Raw genomic sequence first — 24,299 nt, forward strand, 5'->3', positions numbered from 1 at the left:
AATTATTCCAAAATTTAGGGTCTTAAAACAATCATTTTCTTATGCTCAATGAATCAGTAGGCGGGGAATTCAGACAGCACAAGGGGAATGGTATATCTCTGCTCCGTCATGTTCGAGGCTGCAGGTGGAAATGACACAGCAGCCGAGGGTTTGATTCATCTTGAGATGTCTTCACTATTAAGTCTGGTGTTGGCTGGGGCCAGAGCTGGGGCTGTGGACCAAAGCACCAACACCGGGCTTCTCCATGCGGCCTGGGCTTCCTCTCAACATCAAGGCTTCAAAGTAGGTAGTTGGACTTCCATGGTGGCTCAGTGGCTCCAAAGCCATCAGTGTCCCTAGCAACAGGCAATGTTACTTCTGCTGCATTCTGTTGGTTAGAAGTGAGTTAAAAGATTCAAAGGAAGGGGGCATATCGCTTCTCTTATTGGAAAGAGTTGAAGAATTTGTGCCTTCTGCCTTTTTTGGTAGTCATGACATTAGTACTTAATGATTAGTACAGACGGGTTTATGCTAAAAAAGCAAGGTTCCTGCCCCAACTGTCCCTAGTCCCAGTACTCAGCTACAACTTCTCTTAACTCTGTTTTTGGTGATTTGGGCTTTTCCCTCCATAAATCTAGAGGATAGGCTATGCTCTATTTCTTGATACTTAAAACCTCAGGTAATATCTATTGACTTCCTACTCTGAAAGATGAAGATTTAGCTCATTGATACTACTCCCTGTTTACCTTATGTTAGATAGGGATATTTTTATTTCATATAAGTTAAATTTAACATCATATAATTTTATATTTAGACATCATTTTTTTGTTCTTTCACTTTTGGCAGATCTCTTGAGTCTCCATTTGACAAGAATATTTTATCTCCCTGACCTTTCTTCCACTTTTGTACTCCCTTTAACATAATTTCTATCAGCTACTTTGCTTAAATTAAGACATTTGCCTTCCACTTTACAATCACAACTGCAAGTCCAATGTTACAACCCTGGAGGCCATAAGAGCCCTTCTTGCTTAAATACAGACATCTGGATTCTCTCTTCTTACTCTGTATCACTTTTTTAAAAGTATACCCTATTTTACGTACTTCTTATTCATACCATGACTTTCTTGTAGTTTTATTTTTCTGGGAGTTTATAATTGCCTTTCTAACTTTTCTGGCACTGTTTACCTTTATCACAGCCTAAACTTTTTTTCCCCCCAAACGCTTTCTAGTACCATCCATTTTAATAGAATTGTCCCATTTCCTAAAATTTCTTTGAAGTTTGGTCTATTCTGAACTGTTCATTTACTGGGCCTGGTGATCAGTTGTCTTCCTGGGATTTTTTTGACTGCTCCACTCATTCCTGCATCCTGGCCCTTCCTCTTTAGTGGTCCGCACCCTGTTTTGCTCATGTACATTTATGAGTAACTTCCTAAGAAACTGTGTGTGGGAGATAAACTTTCTGAATCCTCACCTGGAAATGTCTTTCTTGTCCTTCACATTTGATAATGGTTTGACTGTTTTTAGAAGTCCAGGATGAAAAAATTGACCACAGAACTTGAAAGCCATTGTTCTCTCTGTACTGAGTGTGCCAATGAGAAGTAATCTGCTAAGATAATTTTCTAATTAATTTTTACTGACTTTTTGTCTGGAAGCTGCTAAGATATGTTCTTTAGAAATATGTGTCTAGGTGTGGTGCTTTCTGAAATTCAATTTGCTAGGCATTCCATGGGATCTTTCTCAGTGTAGATTGGTTTTATTTTTAAAAATTGTTTCTTCCATTCTGTTTGTTCTGTTCTTTCTGAGATTCTCCTGTTAGTCAGATGTTTGATCTTTCAGTTGGGAACTGTAAGTCTCTTAAAAGTCAGTCTTACAGATTGGACCTCTGTGTGTCTTACCTTCTCTTTCTCTATTTCCTAACTATTTTCTTTGGTTTTGTTTTACTCTATATTCTAAACAATTCTATATTATTTTCCAAACATCTATTAAATTTATTCTTTTGACAATTATTTTTACCTCAAAGCATCTTGCTTTTTTTGTTCTCGTTTGTTTTGTTTTCTTTTTTAAGCATCTTATTCTGATTATATGGAAGCAATATATCCTTGAATTGCTCTAAATTTTTGTGAAGTTCTCTGTATTATCTCTGTTTTAGTCTGTGTTTAGTTTTTAACTATTTTGTTTTTCTTGTTGCTGGGTTCCTTGAAATGCCTGGTGATGTTTAGATATTCTTTTGCTTTTTTGAAGAAGCAGTCTTTTTTTCGTTGTATGGTTTTGGTTCCTTTGTTGAAAATTATTTGCCTATATATATATGTGCATTTGTTTCTGGGTTCTAATTCTGTTCCACTGGTCTAAGTGTCTGTTTTTCTGCCAATACCATGCTGTTTTATTGTCACTTTGTACTATAATTTGAATTCAGGGAGTGTAATACCTCTGGCCTTGTTCTTATCCTTTTGCTTTTTTAAAAAATCAAGTCTACTGAGATATAATTTATATACAGTAAAAGTGTGTTTTTAATGAGTTCTGACACTTTATACACTCACATAACTGTAATCAAGATGTAAAACATTTCTATTATCCAAAAAGTTCCCTCAGGCCCCTTTGCAATCAATCTCCTCCCATTAACCTGGACTCCTGGCAACTTCTAATCTCTCTGTCATTATAGACTGTATTTGTCCTTTCTAGAGTTTCATATACGTGGTATCAAACCGTATGGTATTCTTTTGTATCTGGCTTTCACAGATAGTATTTTTGAGATTCGTTCATGTTTCTGACTGTTTCAGTAATTCATTTTATCCCATTATATGGGTTTGCCACAATATGTTTAATCATTTACCTATTGGTGGTTATTTGCGTTGCTTCCACTTTGGGGTTATTATGAATAACACTGCTATGAACATTCACGTACAGGTCTTTGTGTTGCTATGACATGCTTTCATTTCAAGTGGTTTGCTGGAAACTGTGTGTTTAATTTTTAAAGAAACTGCTGAACTTTTCCAAACTGGTCATACCATTTTACATTTCTACCAGCAATGTATGAAAGTTTCTTTTGGTTTGCATCTTACTCAACATTTGCTATTGTCAGCCTTTTTAATTATAACCATTCTATTTTAGGTGTGAACTGATAACATATTGTGGTTTCAATTTGCATTTACCTAATGACTAATATTGTTGAATATCTTTTCCTTTGCTTATTGGCCATTCTCTACCTTCTTTTGGGAAGTTATCTATTCAGATATTCTGACCATATTTAAAACTGGGTTATCTTATTGTAGGAGTTATTTATACATTCTGGTACAGTCTTTGTCAGATACATGTATTACAGATATTTTCTCCAGGTCTTTGGTTTGCTTTTTTATTTTCTTAAGTGTCTCTCAAAGAGAAGATTTTAATTTTTTCGAAGTCTAATTTATCATATTTTTCTTTGATGGTTTGTGCTTTTTGTGTATCTTATCTAAGAAATCATTGTTTACCCCAAAGGCATGTAGAATTTTTAATGTTTTATTCTAGAGTTTTATAGTTTTTGCTTTACTGTTAAGTCTACAGTAATCTTTGTGCGTGACTTAAGAGTCAAGGTTCATTTTTTTTCTATATGGCTATCCAGCTGTTCTAGCATCATTTGTTGAACCGAGTATGCTTTCATTATTTTGAATTTCCTTGGCACCATTGCCAAAAATCAATCAGCCATATCAATTTGGGTCTATTCCTGGACTTTCTATTCTGTTCCATTGATTTATATATCTTCCCTTTTGCCAATGCCATGATTATTTTGTTATTATAGATGTACGGTATGGCTTGAAATCAGGTAGTATAAATTTTCCAACTTTGTTCTTCTTTTTCAAAATTGTTTTTGCGATTGTGCCTGTTCAAATTTTGCTAAGAATTTTTATATTTATATTCATGAAGGATATTGTTCTTTAATTTTCTTTTTTTTATAATGTCTCAGGTTTGGGTTTTGAGGTAATGTCCTCATAAAATGAATTGATAAGTGTTCCCAGCTCCTCTGAAAGATTTCTTGCGTCATGAGTGTTATTTCCTTCTTACACATTGATAAAATTTACCAATGTAGTCATCTGGGCTTAGCATATTCTTTACAGGAACATTTTTAACTACAAACTCTGTTTCCTTAATAGGACATGGTGCCATATAGGTTAAATCACTTTTTGTAATTTGTGTTTTTTAAGGAATTTGTATATTTCATCTAGGCTTTTCAGTTTATTGGTATAAATTCTTTATCTTTATTTTCTTACCTTTTTAATGTCTGTAGAATCTGTAGTGGTTTCTCCTTCATTCTTGATATTCGTAGTTTGTATGTTCTGCCTTTTTTTCCCCTTCATAATACAGGAAAGAGTTTTGTTCATTTCTTTGATGGTAAGCCAGTTTTTGATTTCATTAATTTCCTCTGTCATTTGTCTATTGTCTATTCCATTGACATTTACTTTTATTGTTATTTCCTTTTCCTACTTACTTTGGGTTTAAGATACTCTTATTTTTAGCTTCTTAAAGTAGAAGCTTCGTGTGCTTGTTTTGACAGCACATATACTAAAATTGGAATGATACAGAGAAGATCAGTATGGCCCCTGTACAAGGATGACACACAAAATCGTTAAGTGTTCTATATTTATTTAGAAATTTGAACTTCTTTTACTCTATCTATCCATACCTCTTCTTTTAATACTCATCTCAAGCACCACCTACAAATGTTTTTCTCAGATTATTCCATATCACACTCATTTTCCCTTCAATCCCTGTAAAGTTTAATTCATGGAATTAAAAGATTTGTGGTTGTTATGTGCTAAAAAAATAGAAGATTAGTTCATTGATTTTGAAATTCTCTTTTAATATAAGCAAGTAAGTTTTATTTGCTTCCCACGAATTTTGATATATTCTGCTTCCATTTTCATTGGATTCAAACTATTTTCACCTCATTTTGGTGATTTCTTCTTAGACGTACGAGTTATTTTGATTTGTGTTTTTTAATTTCCAAATATGTACAGTATTTTTCAAATACCTTTCTGTCTAATTCTGTTATGATCAGGGAACAACTCTATTTGATTTTAATCCTTTTTAAATTTAGTAAGACTTGTTGTAGTCCCTAGGGTACATGTTCCATTTGATTCATTTTTAATATTTCTCATTTTCTCCCTCATTATGTTCTTGTTTTCCTCTAAGTCTTTGAGCATGTTAATATAATAGTTGCTCTAATGTCTTTGTCTGCTACTCCATAATCTCTGCCATTGCTGGATCTACTTCTATTGACTGATTTTTCTCCTGGCTATGTGCTACACTTTTCCGTATGTCTGCATGTCTAATATTTTTTTATTGGATGCCAAACATTGTGAATGTTACATTGCTGACTGATAGATTTATTTTCTATTTCTTCAAAGAGTGTTGGACTTTGTTCTGATGGGCAGTGAAGTTACTTGTTTGATCTTTCCAAGGCTTATTTTATTTTCAGTCTTTGTTGTTGTTGTGTGTTTTTGTTTGTTTGTATGTTTTGATGGGAAGGGGATCTAATGTAGGCTTTCTTTGGGGCTACTTTAGGCCCACTACTAAGGCATTAATCTTTTATGGTCTCTCTTCTTTGGCTGCTAGGAACTAGAAAGATGTCTTGCCCGGTATGAGCTCTAAGATTCATTCAGTTTACTTCCTGGTAATTGTTCTTTCCTCAAAGCAGTTTTTTTTTTTTTTTTTTTTTTTTTTTGCCTAGCCTTGTGCAGTCCACATGTGCAAGTTGATATTCAGACAAGGACTAAATAGACCCCATGTGATTTCTGAAGCTCTTATTTCTGGGTAGCTTTTTCTTCAATACTCTGTCTCACAAATTTTAGTCACTTCAGCTTCCTTGCTTTCTCAACTCGACGGTATCTACTCAACTCAGTGAGTCTATAGACCTCACAGGGAATTTGTGCTGTGGTCTATAAGTTGCCTCCAAGCAGAAAGTCAGGGCAGTTTAGGGCTCCCCTCATTTGTTTCCCTTCTCTCAGGGATCACAGTCCTGTACTACCTGTAGTCCAGTATCTGAAAACAGTTTTTTCATGTATTTGTCCAGTTCTTAGTTGTTTGTGGCAGGTGGGTATGTCTGAACCCTCTTATTCTCTTACTGCCTTATATATCCATTAGTTTTTATAAAAATTGAGTAGTTGCTATGGCTGTTAAATAGGACTTTTTCTTCCCTGCTACGAGTAGATCTCATTTGTGAGTAAAATTTCTGGGAAGCTTATTTGGAATAGGGATTCTTGGGGTGAGAGTATCCTTTATCAGGCTTTACTTTTGAATGAAGGGTGAAACTATCAGGATGTGGAAGAACCCCCAAATACTATCATTTTTACCCGCAAGGTCCTCTGTATGGGGATGGCAGTGGGGACACGTACTGGTGCAGTTACCTTGTACAGACCTTCAGTTGATTCCCCTGCTTGCGCTGTATTTCTCTCTCCCTTTCTCCATTGTGCCTTATGACTCAGTCCAGCTCTTGCTTCCTCTCCACAGATTGTTCTTCACAGCTTGTTCTGAGGCAGTGGCCTGCCTTACATTGAAAATATTTAAGTATGCCACTGATAACTCACTGACTTATAAAAATTATATACATATATATTAAAATGTATGGAAATAGTGATTTTGAAATGAAGAGATTGACAATGCTATAAATAGAAGGTATTTTCTTAATACACCTCTTGGATTCTGTGTTCTCCACTTTGGAGACCACTGTCTCTTGTTTGTTTTCAGTCATTTAGAAAAATCATGAGACTCCCATTTTTTTGGTGATACCCTTCTGTACTAAAGAGTTTATTTCTTTTACTTCAGCAGTGCAGTACCTAAGAAAAACTGGAGGCAAATGTTTGTGATAGGTCTGCCATTTTAACCTGGAAGTCCATCTGATACATTTCTTAAATTAAGTTTTTGAATATTCAAAATGTCATTATAACTTGCAGTTTAGTTTGCTTTTTCTGAGTGGGAGTCAAAGGGGGAGATAAAGGTAGTGGCCTCAGAATTGCTTATAACCTACAGGAGATGTGTTGTTGTTGCTGTTTTTATGCAGCAGTCTTTAAATTTGGGTATGTCAAAGGGACTGTGATTGAAGGAAGTTGTCTGTAAATTTTACCAGCTGCAAAAAAGTTAAGAACCAGCTGCTCTGGAGAAATATGGGGATCATGTGAGATAGACTTCTTCCCTATTTTTGCTACATTCCTTAACTTAGGGGACATTATAATCATCTGGAAAGGAGCTATAAATGTAGAAAGAATATTATTCTCATTCTTCCATTGCCTGTTGCACCTGACTATCTAAATTCGTTGTCATTCTAGGTTTCCATACTATTAATATACCATCCTTAAAGCCGTAGCTGGTACAAACACATAACATACAGTAATTAATTTGACATCATATTGGGAATGTTAACCACTGATTTTTTTCTTAGGAGAAACAAACTGAAAAAATAAGCCCACTATTAATTCTTTGCAGGAATTTCCCATGCCTGATGATTTAAAAGAATAAATTTTTCATGTAATTGAATCATTACAAGTTTAATTGAAGCTTGTTGGATATTCAAGATTACTCAGTGTGGTATATTTTTGATGGAGACAGAAAATGAAAAAGCAAGGTCTGTAAGATTTGTGTGTGTGTGAAGTCTCAGCCAGTCATTTAATGTTTCTCATTGAGGCTCATCAAGGTATCTATTGCTTCTTAGCTGTTTTTAAGGGGGAATTTCCCCCCATATTCCTCCCCTCCCCAAAATAGCTAATTATATACTGGGAGTTTCAGTACATTGTTCACAGTCTGTGAAGTCAGCATATTTCTGGAAGCTCAATGTGAATGTCATTCTTAGCTGTACTGATGCTTTTGTTTCTCCATCTCTGCCTGCAGCCAGCACTGTACTGTAAGGACACAGTTCTATCGCTATTTTTCCCTCACATTTGATGTGGTAGTTTGCATACAGCTGCAGAGTAGACAGTTACCTTTGAAAGGAACATTTGGCTGCTCTAATTTGATTAAAGAAAACCACCTCAATCATTTCTAGACTGAGAACGTTTTCATTTTAACTTGGCAGTAGGAGTTGGGAATGTACTCACTGCACTTAGATATGTGGGAGAGCAGTCAGGGAACAAAACCAACAGCTCGAATGAAGAAAGCGTTGGTGCATTTTTTTTTTTTTTTTTTTTTTTTTTAGGCAAGCAGTGTTATATAGGATTGATTCTCTTTCTCTTTTCCTCCCAAATTTTCTACAAGCTTGATTTTTCACCTTCATCTCCTTTTCACAGTTATTTTCTTAGTAATTCCAGTAAAGATTTTGGCAGGGGTAGATTACTACCTAACATGATTTGAAGGGTTTTGAGGTCCTTAAAAATTATCCCATTTTTATATAGAAATAGAACCTCAAATCATAAATTACTGTGAATTGCAAGTGCATTCTTGGCCACGGCTGGAAGTCGAAAAAAGTTTTTAGATCATGGGTATGTAGACCAAGGTTGGGAATTTAGTTGTAGCTTGCAGAGAAAAAAATTGCTCCCCATCAGAAGCCTGCAGCCCTACTGCTGGGCATTTATCTTACATACTCATGTGTGTACTTTACTTCTGAGATAGAAGTTCTGATCAGTCAGTTAGTATGACAATATATTCTGCTGATTGTGGGTTGGCATCAACTTTACACGTTATTAAAAATGATTGAACCAGAGGCTAAATGTCTGTAGGGTAAATCATGAACACATTAATAAACCACAGTTCAGTAATTTAGCAAATGGTGGTGTTGGGAAAGGTACTGTGCTGGCTGGCATCTTAAATTAAAAAGTTTGAGCATGAAATTTTAAATAAAATGTTTGAAGGTACACGAGACCTTGTAAATACAAACACATTATTATTTATTGACCCTTGGATGTTATTGATAACCTAGAGTGGAGGTTATCAATGTGGGTTCACCTTCTCATTCTACTACATGATGGCTATGTTATGCTTCTTACTGCGAAGTTTCAGTTTCTTCATTTGTGGAATTAGGACATATTAAATGATGTTTCTGAATTTAGGTTCCTGATATGGGCTTGACACTTGACAGATATGTAGCTACCTCTCTTCTTCTTGCTATAACCACTCAACTACATGAAATATTTTGAAAGAGAGTGATTTTGTTCATGGAATGGGTAGCTCAACCAGTTGAAGTGGTCTTCAAATTCTAATGTTACATACATCTCTTATTCCCTTGGACAAAATGATTAAGTCCAACGGTAATCTTATCAGGTCTGCCTAGTTTTCCTATAGGTAACAAGCCCTAAGTGGACATCATACCAGATGGTTGCAAGACACGGGCACTGGGGACATGGAAACTGTTCAGTCACTGTTTGCTGTTGGATAAGAATTCATCTTGAATTCATCTTGAATTCTTGAATTCTTTTCCATCATTCCAAGAATTCATCTTGAATTCTTTTCCATCTTCTGCCATCTTCAGGTGCTAGAATCATTTCCACATTTAATCTCAAGACTTAATGCTCTTGAAATCACCCTAGTCTGTTCTTTCTTTTGAGAGTCAAAGGCCAAGGAGCCATCTTCTGTTTTGTTTTGGTACACAGTAGGGAGACCATAAATGTTTTCAGTTACATCTGTGTCATCTGGGTGTACAAAGATGGTAAAGGGACTGACACTATTTCCGGAAAGCCACTACTAAATCTGGATCTGGGACTCTAGTAAATACAACTGAGTAAAAGCAGTTGAATTCCTGTCTAGCTCCCATTGTTTATTTGTTCCATAATATAACTGAATAATTTACTACAGTGCAATAAAGTATTGCAAAAAGTAATACTTGCTGATTTTATTTTCTTCAATGACCACAATTATAATATTAAATAGGATTTTAAAAATTAATTATTGGTGATTGAGAAAAAAGTTGGCTTTCTTTGAATGAGGTATTTGGAGACCCGTGGGGATTCCTCAGGAAAATGCTGAGTATGGATTTTTTTGTGTCACTTCAAACCTTCTTTTTCCTTGATAAAGCATGATTGTGATATTTCTCTATATAATTGCCTTTTATAAAAGTATACTTTTATATAGCCAAGTACTATTGAATACTGTCCATGGACTACTGTTAGTGTTCCCAGGTTTATTGGCTTGTGTGGACTCTAAACTGTGTGACAAGGCAAACATACAAATCCAATGAAATTATTGGACATGTCTAATGAAATACATGGCAGCTAGCCTAAGACCGAGGTTTTGTTTTATTTTGTTTTTAACTAGGTAATGAATGTCATTCCTTTTTGCATGACAGAAGCACTTTCTAAGGGCTATTAGTATAGTTATTGTCACAGCAACAGCAGTAACGGAGGCTGGGGGAAGATTGTTATTCCAGTTTTAATAAACAGACACAGTAAATAAACATAGTAAATAAACAGACACAGAAAATTTAAATGACCTGTTCAAGGTTACTCCAGGTGTTATTTCCCTTGTTGTAGAGTTTTCCATCTAGCATTACAAGAGTTTTAGCCATGCAAAGCTCATTGGAATATGACTGTTTCAGTAAGACCTGTTTGGAAATTAAATGCGCAGTAACTGCATGCTGACCGAGGCATGCTGATTGTTTGAGGAGGAAAACTGTCTTCTGTTACTAGGAACTAGAAGTATAATCGATCGCTTAATTCTGACATATTAAATGCCAATATATATGTTTTCATTTAATTTTTTTAGCAGTTTGTTCTAATAGCCATATGTAGAGACAAATGCACACGGAACGGGGACTGTTAAATAATGTTATTTGTTATTTGTTCATGTTACTCCTCAACAGGGTGGCAGTGTACCTACCCTAGGCCAGTGACAAAAGGAAGGAAGAATGGCAGGTCAAAGGAAGTACACTCACCTCTGAATCTGGCACCAGAAGTGCTGACGATGGTGTCACTTAGGCTCACAATGACTCAGCACTTCCTGGTTTCTCTTTGTAGCCCTGCTCAGGCTAATAATATCGAATGACCTTGGTCCAAACTGAGGGTGTTAGGGAGCTTTGGTTTTCTCATCATCAAAACTCAGAAATCATTCTTTCTGTTTTTAATTAATTAATGGTATTATGGATAAACCAGTAGACTCTGCACTGGATTACATGCTTTTTGGTCTTAAGATATTCACAATCCAAGGAAGTAGCTTTGGCCCTGAACTATAAATAAATACATCCTTACCTCTCTATTTAAGGCAGTTCTGTTACAATTCATTCCTCTTTGTAGTGTCTCCGTGCAATCTAACAACTGGGGCAGGAAGTGAAGGAAGTAAAGTTCAAACTACAGATGCAGTGTATTTGCTATTTCGATTTTCAGAAAGACTCAGTGGCTGTCAGGGAGGGAAATGGAGGATCTGTTCATGAAGACCCTCATCACTTTCTGAATAGTCCAGAATGAGGCCACTATGTGAGTGAAAGCAGATTGTTTTTATTAATTAGTTTTATACTGAGAACTAGCCCACATTGTTAGATCCTAAATGATTGATATTGAGACATCTGGAGATTAAATGTTTCAGGAAACCTTGAACATTTTAGAAAATTTTGACATCTTTTAACCTGTTTTCTTGGGCTGTTTTAATTACAGGACGTAGTTGAGCGTTTATCTCTGTTGACAACCAATTTGTTTTAAAATGTGTGAAACAATTTAAAAGCCATTTTATAGATTATCCAGACATAAAGCTTCTTTAGAAATATACTTTTATTGTTGAAGACAATCTTAAAGTCGTAGTTTGCAGTGAAGGAATACCTATATTATATATAGCAAGAGTACTGCTGTATTTAAAACACAAATATTTATTATTCAATGTTTCTTTATGTGTTTTCATCTGTACAGAAACCTCTAAACAGAAAGAATTTTTGGCCCTTTAATGGTTTCCAAAAAATAAAAGTAAAAATTCCTACGGAAAACATAGCCCTGACCTTTTTGCACATGTAATCCAAACGAAGTTACCTTTGAAGTGGCATCTTGTTACATAATCATACTGAAAATATGCAGTGATATGTATTCCTTTGAATATTCTTTCATTCAGAAATACTGTTGCTTATTTGACTGTCCTACCTAGCTGAAAATGGATTATGTTCTCATTGTTGATACAACCACCCAACCTCAAAATATTATTACTTGAGAAATTACGTGAAGAGCTTCATTCCAAAGCATAAGATTTTCAGAAAGGTTCAGACCATTGAATAATTGAAGATGGAATTTCACTCCATTGATGACTAAAATAAAAAGCAAATAGTGGGAGAAGATAAACAGAATTTACAAGCCCACTTTTTGCCAAGCAGAACCTGTCCAAGCAAGAGTGAATTACTTTAAACCGCATTTACTATCCAGAAGGTGCTTAATGTGAATCATTTATTTCCGACATGTTTGTATTTCTACCATCCATTTTGGCCAACTCAACATGAGGATGTAGGGCATTCAGAAGCATCAAATCATTACAGAGAAGACGAGAATGATGACCAATAAAGGCCGAAGCAAGTGAAACCCCTTCTTTTCTTGTGTGTTCTCTGAGATGCTGCTCTAGAAATCTGAGAATTCGTAACATGCTCGAGACGCCAAGTTTCTGATGCTGCCCAAAACCATGTAATTGACATTTTGATTCCACTTGCCGTTTTTCATCTGCTGATTTTAGTGAACATTCTGTATATTGAGCTATAGCAGGCAATTCTTCTTAATTGTCACTAAAAAAGAAAACTGCCATATGAGATGTCTAATTTTTTTAATTGTTTTTTTCTTGACATTAACAGGGAAGTCTTTTTGTTCACGTATATAACTGAGGAATTGAGCAGTGCAGTTAATAAGAAAGCCTCGTTAATAGAGAGGTGTCATCTCTTCTGTGCATTAAGTCCCATGTTCAAAGAATTAGAATATGACAAAATACACTTAACACTAAAACTCGTAATTTAATACTTTGTTGATACAGAAAATATTTCAATGTTTATCCATTATTGTAATCCTTATTAACAGTTATGATGAATACCGACTATGCCTGCAATTACAGAATTATAGATAACAAAATGTTTACTTCTGTATACAGTTTGGCTATTCATGATAGATAAGAGAAGGCCTTATGTCATGTCTGTTGAAGAAACAAAATCAATTTTATTATGTTTTGGTTAGATATAAAATTTCACTCTTTTAAACTTACAGATTATGGAGGAAAAGGTTGGAGGTTTACATAGGGAAAGGTTGGAGGTAGTAATAGTGAAAGGCAAGCAGGAGTTCACATAGATGAAAAATAAAATGAAAAAAGAAAGAATGTATATAGGAAGAAAAAAAAATCTGAAAGCATATAGATAAATTGAATAGAAAATGACCAAAAAAATTGGAAGAGGTCAAATTAAAGAAATAAGTTATTTTTTTAGTTTTAAAATATCACTAAAAGATCGAAATTAGTATGGAAAAAAAACTTCCTGGTTTTGAGAGAGTTATCTCTAGACTAGACAGAAAGAAGAGAGCAAGTTAAAGGGAAAAAGAGAAGGAAAAAAACACACCTGAAAGTGCAAAGGAGTAATATAAATTAAAATGATTTTGGCTCCAAATTTGGTAAAAGCTACAACTTCAGTATACTTTATCTTAAACGGTTGACCTATTGCCCCAAACCTAAACAAGCATCCATTTGTTTGTTCTCTTCGTATGCTGTCTCTTGTGGGAAACATAAGGTAAATTCATTTTGCATTCATCCAGCTTTTGGTCTTATAATAGAAAAATATGGATAAAAGAATTGTTATACCTGACCTGCAAACAAGAGTTTTTGGTCTGTTTTCACAGGTTGTAAAATTCATTGTTTTTTATTGTTGGCATTATTATATGTGGTATATCCTGTTCCCATTATCTGGTTACAGAAACTTTAAAAATTCATTTTTCAATTATAGTTGTCATACAATATTATAATTAATTTTAAGTGTACAAGGTTACAGAGAAACTCTGGTCCTGTTATTAAAATATGAACTGACTTCTTGGCTGGTCAAAGTGCAGTGGTGTCTACAATTAAAATATGAACTGACTTAAACATATGGATAAATGGTAATCAGTTTAGGACATTGTGGTCTTCATTTCCTCCTCACTCATTCCCCACACCTCCCCTCCAGGTTCTTCTTCATGTAGGTACACGTGTATTTTGCACTTAATTGCATATGTTTATGAAGATGCTAAAGGTGGTAATTAGTGATAAAAATAAAGGAGTGGTGGTGGTGAGGAATTTTTGAAAAACTAAGTCACTTCAGAGTCTACAATTGTTTACTATTTCCCCGGTTTTTAAATTTTTCAATTACCATTTAGATTCAGTATTTTATATTAGTTTCCAGGTGTAAAGTATAGTGGTTATACATTATATAATTTACAAAGTGATTCCACTCTCCCCCAACCCATAGGTGTAATACCCACCTGGCACCATAGTTACTACAATATTATAGACTATATTCCCTATACTATACTTTACATCCCCCCCCCCGCAACTATTTTGTAACAATTTATACTTCTTAATCTCTTCACCTTTTTCACCCATCCCCCCAATTCTCTTCCCATCTGGCGACCATTAGTTTGTTCTCTCTGAGTCTGTTTCTGTTTTGTTTGTTCCTTTATTTTGTTATTTAGATTCCACATATAAATGAAATCATATGGCATTTGTCTTTCTTAGTCCGACTTATTTCACTTAGCATGATACCCTCTAGGTCCATCCATGTTGTTGCAAATGGTAAGATTTAATTTTTTTTGATGGCCGAGTAATACTCCATTGTATATATGTACCACTTCTTTATCCAGTCGTCTGTTGATGGGCACTTAGTTTGCTTCCATATCTTGGCTATTGTAAAGAATGCTTTAGTGAACATAGGGATGTATGTATCTTTTGGAATTAGTGTTTGGATTTCTTAGGATAAATATCCAGATGTGGAGTTGCTGGGTCATAAGGTAGTTCTATTTTCAATTTTTTGAGGAACCTCCATACTATTTTCCATAGTGGCTACACCAATCTGCAATCCCACCAGCAGTGCACTAGGGTTCCCTTTTCTCCACATCCGCGCCAGCACTTGTTGTTTGTTAATTTATTAATGATAGCTATTCTGACAGGTGTGAGGTAATATCTCATTGTGGTTTTTATTTGCATTTCTTTAATGATTAGTAGAGTTGAACATCTTTTCATATGTCTGTTGGCCATCTGTATGTCCTCTTTGGAGAAATGTCTATTCAGGTCCTCTGCCCATTTGTTAATTGGGTTGTTTGTTTTTTTCAGTATTAAGTTGTATGAGTTCTTTATAAATTTTGGATATTAACCCCTTATAGGATGTATCATTGGAGGTTGTCTTCTATTTGGTAGGTTGTCTTTTCATTTTGTTGGTGGTTTCCTTTGCTGTACAAAAACTTTTTAGTTTGATGTAGTCCCATTTGTTTATTTTTTCATTTTGTTTTCCTTGCCCAAGGAGATAGATCCAAAAAAAATATTACTAAGAGCGATGTCAAAGAGTTTACTGCCTGTTTTCTTCTAGGAGTTTTATGATGTTGGGTCTTACATTTAAGTCTTTAATCCATTTTGAGTTTGTTCTTGTAAATAGTAAGAAGGTGGTCTGGTTTCATTTTTTTTGGCATGTATGTGTCCAGTTTTCCCAATACCATTTATTGAAGAGACTGCCTTTACCCCCATCATATATTTTTGCCTCCTTTCTCATAGATTAATTGACCATATAGGTGTGGCTTTATTTCTGGGCTCTTTATTCTGTTTCACTGATCTATGTGCCTGCTTTTATGCCAGTACCATGCTGTTTTGATCACTATAGCCTTGTAGTGTAGTTTGATATCACGTAGAGTGATACCTCCAACTTTGCTCCTCTTTGTCAAGATTGCTGTGGCGATTCGGAGTCTTTTGTGTTTCCATATACATTGTAGGATTATTTGTTCTAGTTCTATGAAAAATGCCACTGGTATTTTGATAGGGATTGCATTGAATCTATAGATTGCTTAGGCTAGTATGGACATTTTAACAATGTTAATTCTTCCTATCCATGAGCAGGATATATACTTCCATTTATTTGTATCTTCTTCATACAATTGTTTACTTTTTGTAAAGGGGGCATTTTCAATATTCCTAGATACAGTCTCAAAATACATTGCTGAGTTTCAGGAGAGTTTGGAAGGTAATTTTATATACATATTCTGTAAGGGAAAACCTTCAGCTATCTAGTTTTACTTAAGGTTGAGGATTAGAAGCTTCTGATCCTCTATTGACAGGATATTAGGTTGGTGCAAAAGTAATTACGATGTGAAAGGTTAAAAATAATTGCAAAAACCACACTTTTGCTCCAATATAATAGTATTTCAATCATACTTTTTTCAAGAAGGCAGATTTATTTTAACTTTATTTTTAGTGGTAAAATATACATAATGTAACATTTACCGTTTTAATCATTTTCAAATGTACAATGTAGTGGCATTAAACACATCCACGTTGTTCTGCAGCCGTCACCACTCTCCATCTGCAGGACTCGTATCATCCTAAATGGAAACTGTACTCATTAAATAATAATCGCCCATTCCCCCCTCCCTCACAAGAAGATAGATTTTTAAATGACATTTTATGACCAGAAAATGAAAACCAGAGGGGTAGTTCATGCCCTAGTCAGTAGGCTTAGTGTTAGGATTGGAAGTTATAAAGAGCCACTGAAGCGAGCTCAGGAAGAAGGGATTTTATTGTAAGGGAACAGGGCCCTCATAGAATCTTTACACACTCCGCCTCCTGGGACAGGGGTTCTGGATTCAGGAGTCTGGAAGGAGTGGCCGTGGTCTGTCTTGCACCAGCGAATTGCCTCTGAGTGTCTGCCCTCTTGGCTTTCTGTGCATCTCCACACATAACCTCGCTCATAACCTCCACTCCCCTGGGGCTGTCACGGTCCTCACACCACTGGCTCTGCGTGAGGCTTTTGGTGTGTGCTCCACCCCAGCGTGCAGCCACTGGTTCTTAGCTCAGATTCCAGAGAGTCTGAGGCATGGTGTGGGGGAAGAGCGCCAGTCTAGGAAAGACTGAATTTTTGGTCCTGGGTTTACATGGTTAAGAAAATTGTTTGACATTTGATGCTTTGTTGTTCTAGCTAAGGTCTGAGTCTTTAAGAAGCAAAATACCATGTTTGTCATGAAAACGCAGCTCTAGGATAATTCTTAAATCATTTTGAAGTTTGACTAAGCATTGCAAAGTGATGTATGTGTTACTAGACAGGTTTAAAATTGCATTAACAGTAGTTTTTAGTCATAAAAACTGGGAGAAATTTCAACCGTAGCACATCTTGAAAACACCGAAATTCATCAAGAGTAGGTTGCATGGATGAGCATAATAAGATCCTGGCCACCGTGATGCCTTGAGTGCATTCATTCTGGTGGGAAAATTGTGCTCTTCAGATTGAAAAGTCGGAACATCATTACAGAAAACAGATTTTTATTTTAAACCACTGAGCAGAAATGCTGCTTGGCTTCATGACGGCTAGAAGATACCTTATGTATAATTGACTCACTAGATGATGCTTTTATCATCAAACCCCAAGCCACATCTCTTTGATCCTGAATGACGAGCCCAGGGAAGTGGCAACATGGTGGGGGGTGGGCATGGTAGTGGAGGAGGAAGAGGGGGAGGAAGAGCAGGCAGCTACATGATTCAGCTTCCTACTCCTCCCAGGTCCAGCCATGCCACTCTGTGTTCCTACTTTGGGGGCATAGGTTATGTGTCCAGTTTTCTTTCACTAGGGCACTCTTGAATCAAGAGAAAGGGCAGTATGATTTTTAGAGTTGAAGAAATCATAAACTTTCAGAGCTATTTCTTCTACTCCTATCTACTCCTTCTACTCATTTAAGTCTTTGAACCTGGATTCCACAAGCACTGTGCGACCAGTATTTGTCTCCCAGGATCCCATTACAGCAGTGGTCTTAAACAGGGGACCGCCGGTCTTTTATCTCTGAGGCGATATTTGGCAATATCCGGACACATTTTCTTTGTCACACTGGAGAGGGGTGTTGCTACTGGCATCTAATAGGTAGAGGTCTTGGGTACTGTTAAATATCGTACAATGCACAGAACAGTTCCCACAATAAAAAGAAAATTCAAAATGTCTGAGGTCCTGAAGACCTGCATTAGAAAAAGGCACTAGGTTAACATCAATGTGTAAGAAGCAAAAAATAATAAAAGTCTGTGGAATAAATGGGAGGAAACGGGCCTAGCACCATCTAGCATTAATAAGCTTAACATTCATACGACCAGCACTTCCAATGTCAGTCGTTTCCCTTACCATCATTGGGTGAGGAAGAAAACCCAGATAATTTTATTTCCTTAGTTGTTTAATTGGGAGCAAGATGAGAGATGGCTGAGATGGATGGAGCTAAAGGCAACTGGAAAATTTGGAATTTCCTTAGAATGTGGCTCAGAAGGAATCCATAATGAAGGTAGAGAGGTAAAAGGTAGTTGAAATTTTTTGTCTGTTTTTTTACTGAATTTTTGAATTAGTTGTATTTGGACCCCGCTAGGGAATCTGGTTTTTTTATTTGTTTTTTGTTTTTTTAGAAAAAGGACAAAGAAAGTTAGATGGCTTAGTGATAATGTCCTTACAAAAGGATACAGTTACACTCAAGTAAAGAGAGTTTAAAGTAATTCCAGAAAACTGACAACTCGGATTAGAGCGCCCTCCAAATTATGGACGCGTTGTCTCATCTCTGCTCTTTGTTGTGTATATCACAATGGTTGGTATATCGTGTTTTGTGATTGACCTTCTAATGCCTCCATTTGTAAAATGTCATTGGTCCATATGAAGTGATTAAATAAAATCATTCGTGGAGTAGAACTCTCAAGATTAACGAAGGTGGCTAATATCTAAGAATATAGATAGGTTGAGGCTCCCTTGTTTTTCAGTCATCCAGACTTGAACCTTGAGGATTAGTAAACCCTTCTATTTGACAGGGTCTGATATTCACCAAGTCCAATAAGTTTTCCCTTTAAAATGTTCCTGGTGCCCATTTTTTCTCATCATGGTCATTGTTATCATTCCAGGGTTCTGTCAATATAGAACTAGAAAACTTTTTCCCTCTCTTTTGAGTTAACTATCTTCTAGTTCGTATCATGCCCTCTTTCTGTATCACTATGTGCTCAAAATGACCTTTAATGCCTACCACATCCAGTCGCCCAGATTTTCCTGCCTGTCTTTCAGAGCCCTCCATAATCTGGATCTGTCGTACATGTTTGTGCTCCGCCATCCTCTCAGTGAGCTCTGCCTACTTGGCCTCAGACAAACTGTTTGCTTTCCCCAGCAAGCCTTGCTTATGCAGCTCCCATGTATGGCTTGGCCTTCTCTTCTTCTTGTTACCGATTTGATATGCACTCATCTTCAAAGGCTAAACTCGGATCTCATCAGCTCCATTAAGAGCATTTCGGGAAACTTGAGTGCTACCATTGATCACTTCTCCCTGGAGTTTTATTACCAGTATTTACCCAGTGTTATGTTATGTTATGTTATGTTATGTTATGTTATGTTATGTTATGTTATGTTATGTTATGTTATGTTATGTTATAATATGTTATACCACGCCTTATATTAATTTTTATTCCAGAAAACCCATTAGAGCTGATGGTCCAGCTAGGTCTTATTTTCGGGGAAATGGTAGTTCTCAGGTGAGGGTGATTTGCCCCGAGGAGACATTTAGCAATGTCTGCAGACACTTTTTGGTTGACAACTGGAGGCATACTGCTGGTTCCTAGTGGGTAGAGGCTCAGGATGCTGCTAAACAACCTAAATGCACAGGACAGTCCCCCACAACAAAGAATTATCTGGCCTAAAATGTGTCAAGGTTGAGAAACCTCATCTGTAGCATTGTGTGGGCACCACCATCAACATTCTTCACCACCTAAAGAAATGAGAACATGCAAAAAGTGGTTTTTTATATGGAAGAAATGATCATATATTATAAACTCCTATGCAATGGGAACTGGAGCTATGTACAGAAACCAGTATACAGTATAGTCTGACAGTTAAAAAGACATGTGATAGTGCTTGTGTAATAAACGGGCACTTTATGTTTTTGACTGTCTTTGGGAGGAGAGGACATTAAGTAGAGTGAATTCTCTTAAGGCTGAATGTGCATATCCCACAGTTTTAGAAAATAAGAGGCGTTTGCAAACCCAGAAGGATGTATTATTAGGATAGAAGGATAGAATATTAGGTCACATTTTTAATAAGCTGGAATTCCTCTGAAAGGGTTGACAGTTATATTAGAATATTGAAGAATACATTCCTTCTCTTTTTCCAAATATTTTAAAAGCTTCCTTGAAGAATACTTGATAATTTTTAAGGTATAAAAATAATATGTTTTTCCTCCTGAAATTAATTTTGGGAGGTACTTTGGCTGCATTCATTGGCAGAATGGTTTAGGGAGAGGACAGTTCCCAGGGCCATCGTGGGCTGGTCATCTTAACCATTCCCTGCTTCAGTTTTCTCATTTACAAAAAGAAGGACTAAGGCTTGGTGACCTCTAACATTAAAATTCTATGTTCCTGTTAATTTTTCAAATAGTAAAAAAGAGGTTGTTTTTGTAAAGTCTTTTATGAGAGAACTTTGAAAGTATTAATTATTCCAGTTTGTTTCTTCGAAACTTCAGAAATCTGCCCTTCTGCAAAGGCTTACTTCCAGTGTTTAAAGAAAGAAATTTTCTTTTTTTATGTTATCCTTATGAGATTTTGGTATCAGGGTAATGTGGGCCTCATAAAATGAGTTAGGGAGTATTGTCTTTTCCTCAATTTTTTGGAAGAGTTTGAGTAGGACAAATATTAGATCCTCTTTGAATGTTTGGTAGAATTAACTAATGAAGCCATCTGTTCCTGGACTTACGCTTTTGGGAAGGTTTCGAATGACTAATTCAATTTCCTTATTGTTGATCGGTCTATTTATAGATTTCCCAGTTCTTTGTGATTCAGCCTAGGAAGGCTATATGTTTCTAAGAACTTGTCCATTTCTTCTAGGTTATTGAATTTGGTGGCATATAGTCCTTCATAGTATTCTTGGAAGGCAGTGTGGCGGTTCCTCAAAAAATTAGGAACAGAATTACCATATGACCCAGCAATCCTCTCCTCGGTATCTACCCAAAAAATCTGAAAACATTTATCTGTAAAGATATGTGTGCTCCAATGTTCATTGCAGTTTTGTTTATGGTGGACAAGACATGGAAACAAGCAAAGTGTCCTTCAGTAGATGATTGGATAAAGATGTGGTATATATACACGATGGAATACTACTCAGCCATAAGAAAAGATGAAATAGTGCCATTTGCGGCAACATGGATGGATCTTGAGATTAAAATGCTAAGCAAAATAAATCAGACAGAAAAAATTGAAAACCATATGATTTCAGTACTATGTGGGATATACAACTGAAAGCAACAAAAGAATAAAACAAATAAATAAACAAACAAAAACTCATAGACAATAGTTTAGTGGTTACCAGAGGGTAAAGGGGAATGGAATGATGAGGGTAAAAGGGATCAAATATATGGTGATGGAAGGAGAACTGACTCTGGGTAGTGAACACACAATGCGATACATAGATGATGTATTACAGGATTGTATATTTGAAACCTATGTAATTTTACTAACCATTGTCACTCCAATAAATTTTTTTAAAAAATGAAAAATTCCTGTTAAAAGTAAAAGTTGTCCCCATCCTCCCAAAATAAAAAGAGTCAAGTGAGATTTATAACTGATTTTAAAATATTCTTGTTAACTGATTTTGAAAAGTTTTCCCACTTTCTTTTATATGTTCATACTTAAGAATAAAGAAAATATTTTTAAATTTATTGGGGCAACATTGGTTAATAAAATTATGTAGTTTTCAAGTGTACACTTCTGTAATACATCACCCATATATTGCGTTGTATGTTCACCACCCAGAGTCAAATCTCCTTCCGTCACCATATATTTAACCCCCTTACTCTCTTCTACCTACCTCTTCCTCTCTTACACTCTGGTAACCACTCAACTGTTGTAAAGAAAATATTTTAATAGTACTAATAATACTGAATTTTTCACATAATTTATGTGAAGCTAACTGCTTCCAGATCTAAGAAATTTCCGGTTTGTAAAGGTGAAACACATTGGGAAGCTTTATTAAGGTTTGTAGTCTACCATTTAGTGAGTTATTAGAATCTGAACAAAATGATGAAGCTTTCCTATTTGCCGGATGGAAAATTAAATGGGGCTTTTTGATAATTTTCTCCTTTTTCTATTCCTAAAGTTAGTAGTTCGGATATTCACGATGTTGGGGATATTATAGTATCCCAAGAAATGAAGCTTGCTTCTGTGGTCTCTTTTCTAAAGAGACTCTCTCTTTTCTAAAGAGACTGGGAGGTTGGTTTTGGCATATACCTGTTTGCCCTGGCTTATTCTAGAACTTGAGTAATGGGATTGCCTGAATTGATGCGAAGGGCATCCAGGTACGGTTTGGATCTCATTCCCAGAGTTCACGTTGCTTACGGGGAATAGTAGTACATGACATAGGGGACATTCTTAAAGTAGTACCTTAGATGACTTTCTATTTAGCAGAGGTTAACTGAGCATCTCCTCAATGCACGACACCTCCTACAGGCGGTACGCACAGTGGAGAATCAAAATGTGTATTGCTCAGTCCCTGCTTTAATCCAAGTGAGGTTATAAGTGAGTTTATAACTCAGCGTGTGTGTGTGGGGGGGGGAGGGAACCTATGCAAATTGTTGTAATACAAAGAATAAAGTAATAAGGACCATTCAGAGGTACAGATGCAATTCTGCAGGAAAGTTAGGCTCCATAGCGGAGGTGAACGATGTGAGCAGAATCACAAAAGTGGAAAGGAATGACATATGATGTATGACAGACAAACCTGAGGCTCTGAGTAGACCAGAGCGTGGAGAAAAAGGGAGTAGCAGAGATATGCTCACGTGGTGGGGTCAGAATAGTTACAGAGGGTAAACCAGATTGAAATACAATCCAGAGACAAGCAAACTAGTTAGGAGATGGGCAGAAAGAAAAGAAAAGTAGCCTATATTGGGGTAGTTCCCTTGAAATGAGAGAAGAGGTTAAATATGAGATAGTTGAGTGTAAGAACTGGGTAGTCTGGGCAGTTGGTATGTGGGTGAATGGGGTTATAGAGTTAACAAAATGAATAGCACTTTTAAGGTTGAGAGGATGGTGGTGCTGCTGTTAGAAATAGGATTCACAGGAGAAGGAGCATGTTTGATGGGACACTAATGAGTTCCATTTTGAACGTGTTGTGTTATATGTGCTTTCATAAGAGCCAAGGCAGAGTTATAGTTGAAGTACAGGAAATTGGGAGCTGCAGAGAGGAGTCCACAAAACCAGCAACATTCTTGAAGGAGACATAGGTCTTCTTGAGTTCCACACTTGAAATAACACTATTGCGTATCATGGGTCCCACAAAAGCAGCCCACACATGCCCCGATGTGAAAACTGAGCACATGACTAAGTTTGTGTCACCTGCTAAGTGACTTGTTCACTCACACAAGCTTTCACAGCACAGGTGGTTCAAATCATGCCGCAGACACAATTGCCGTCTGTAGTAGGTCTTCAGGGTCACTGGCAAAGAGGACCCTCATGTTAAATCAATGAAGGAGCAAGAACAGCCATATTTTAAGGGGGAAAAATAAGACTGAAAGTGGAAGCTTGAAATTACCTACATTTAGAATTGAAGGAGAAAAAAAGGACAGCGGAAGGCAGAGACCATAGAAGCAGAGGGAGAAATAGAAGAAAACTCAGAGAAGCACGGGAGGGGAGAGTTTCAAGAAAAAGGGGGCATTTCATTCAGATATCTCAGGGGCTGCCAAGAGGCTGAAGAGAATAAAGATTGCATTTAGTAGTGAGAAGTTATCAGTCTCTATTTGAGAGACAGATTTTGCTGGAAGAGAAGAAAGGAAGCCAGTTAACAGATAACAAAGGAGTGAGAGAGTAGCCCAAAGTGTAGACTATTATTAAATAAATTGGGGGAGTGGTAGATTGACAACCAGATTGAAGTTAAAAGTGAGTGGGTTAGTATTTTTGTTCTTGTTATTATACAAAGGGATATGAGTATATTTGTAGGTGTATAAGAAAGAGCCGGTAGAGGAGCGATTGAGGAGGAATCATAGTAAAAACTGATGAAAGGAAGATTTAGCCAGGGGGTGGAGGGCACAATTGGTGCCCTCCAATCAAAATGTGATGTCTCCAAGGGACATCTCTCTTTGGAGAGGAGGATCCCTTCCTATGAAACGTGAAGGACAGAAAATCCATAGATGAGGTGAACAGCAGTGATTTTCTTCTGTTACAGGAGAGGTTAGGCATTGGGAGCTGTGAGGGCTGAAGTAAGTGTCTAG

The 24,299-nt window shown here is 36.3% G+C and overlaps 1 protein-coding gene across 3 annotated transcripts in view; it reads left to right on the forward strand.

Annotated features, from left to right (window-relative positions):
- The window catches only part of CDK6 (cyclin dependent kinase 6), a 222,852-nt gene that overhangs the window by 16,038 nt on the left and 182,515 nt on the right, over positions 1–24,299 (forward strand). The gene's annotated exons all lie outside the window — the stretch shown is intronic.

This window comes from Rhinolophus hipposideros (genome assembly GCF_964194185.1).
Source record: "Rhinolophus hipposideros genome assembly, chromosome: 18".
NCBI lineage: Eukaryota > Metazoa > Chordata > Mammalia > Chiroptera > Rhinolophidae > Rhinolophus > Rhinolophus hipposideros.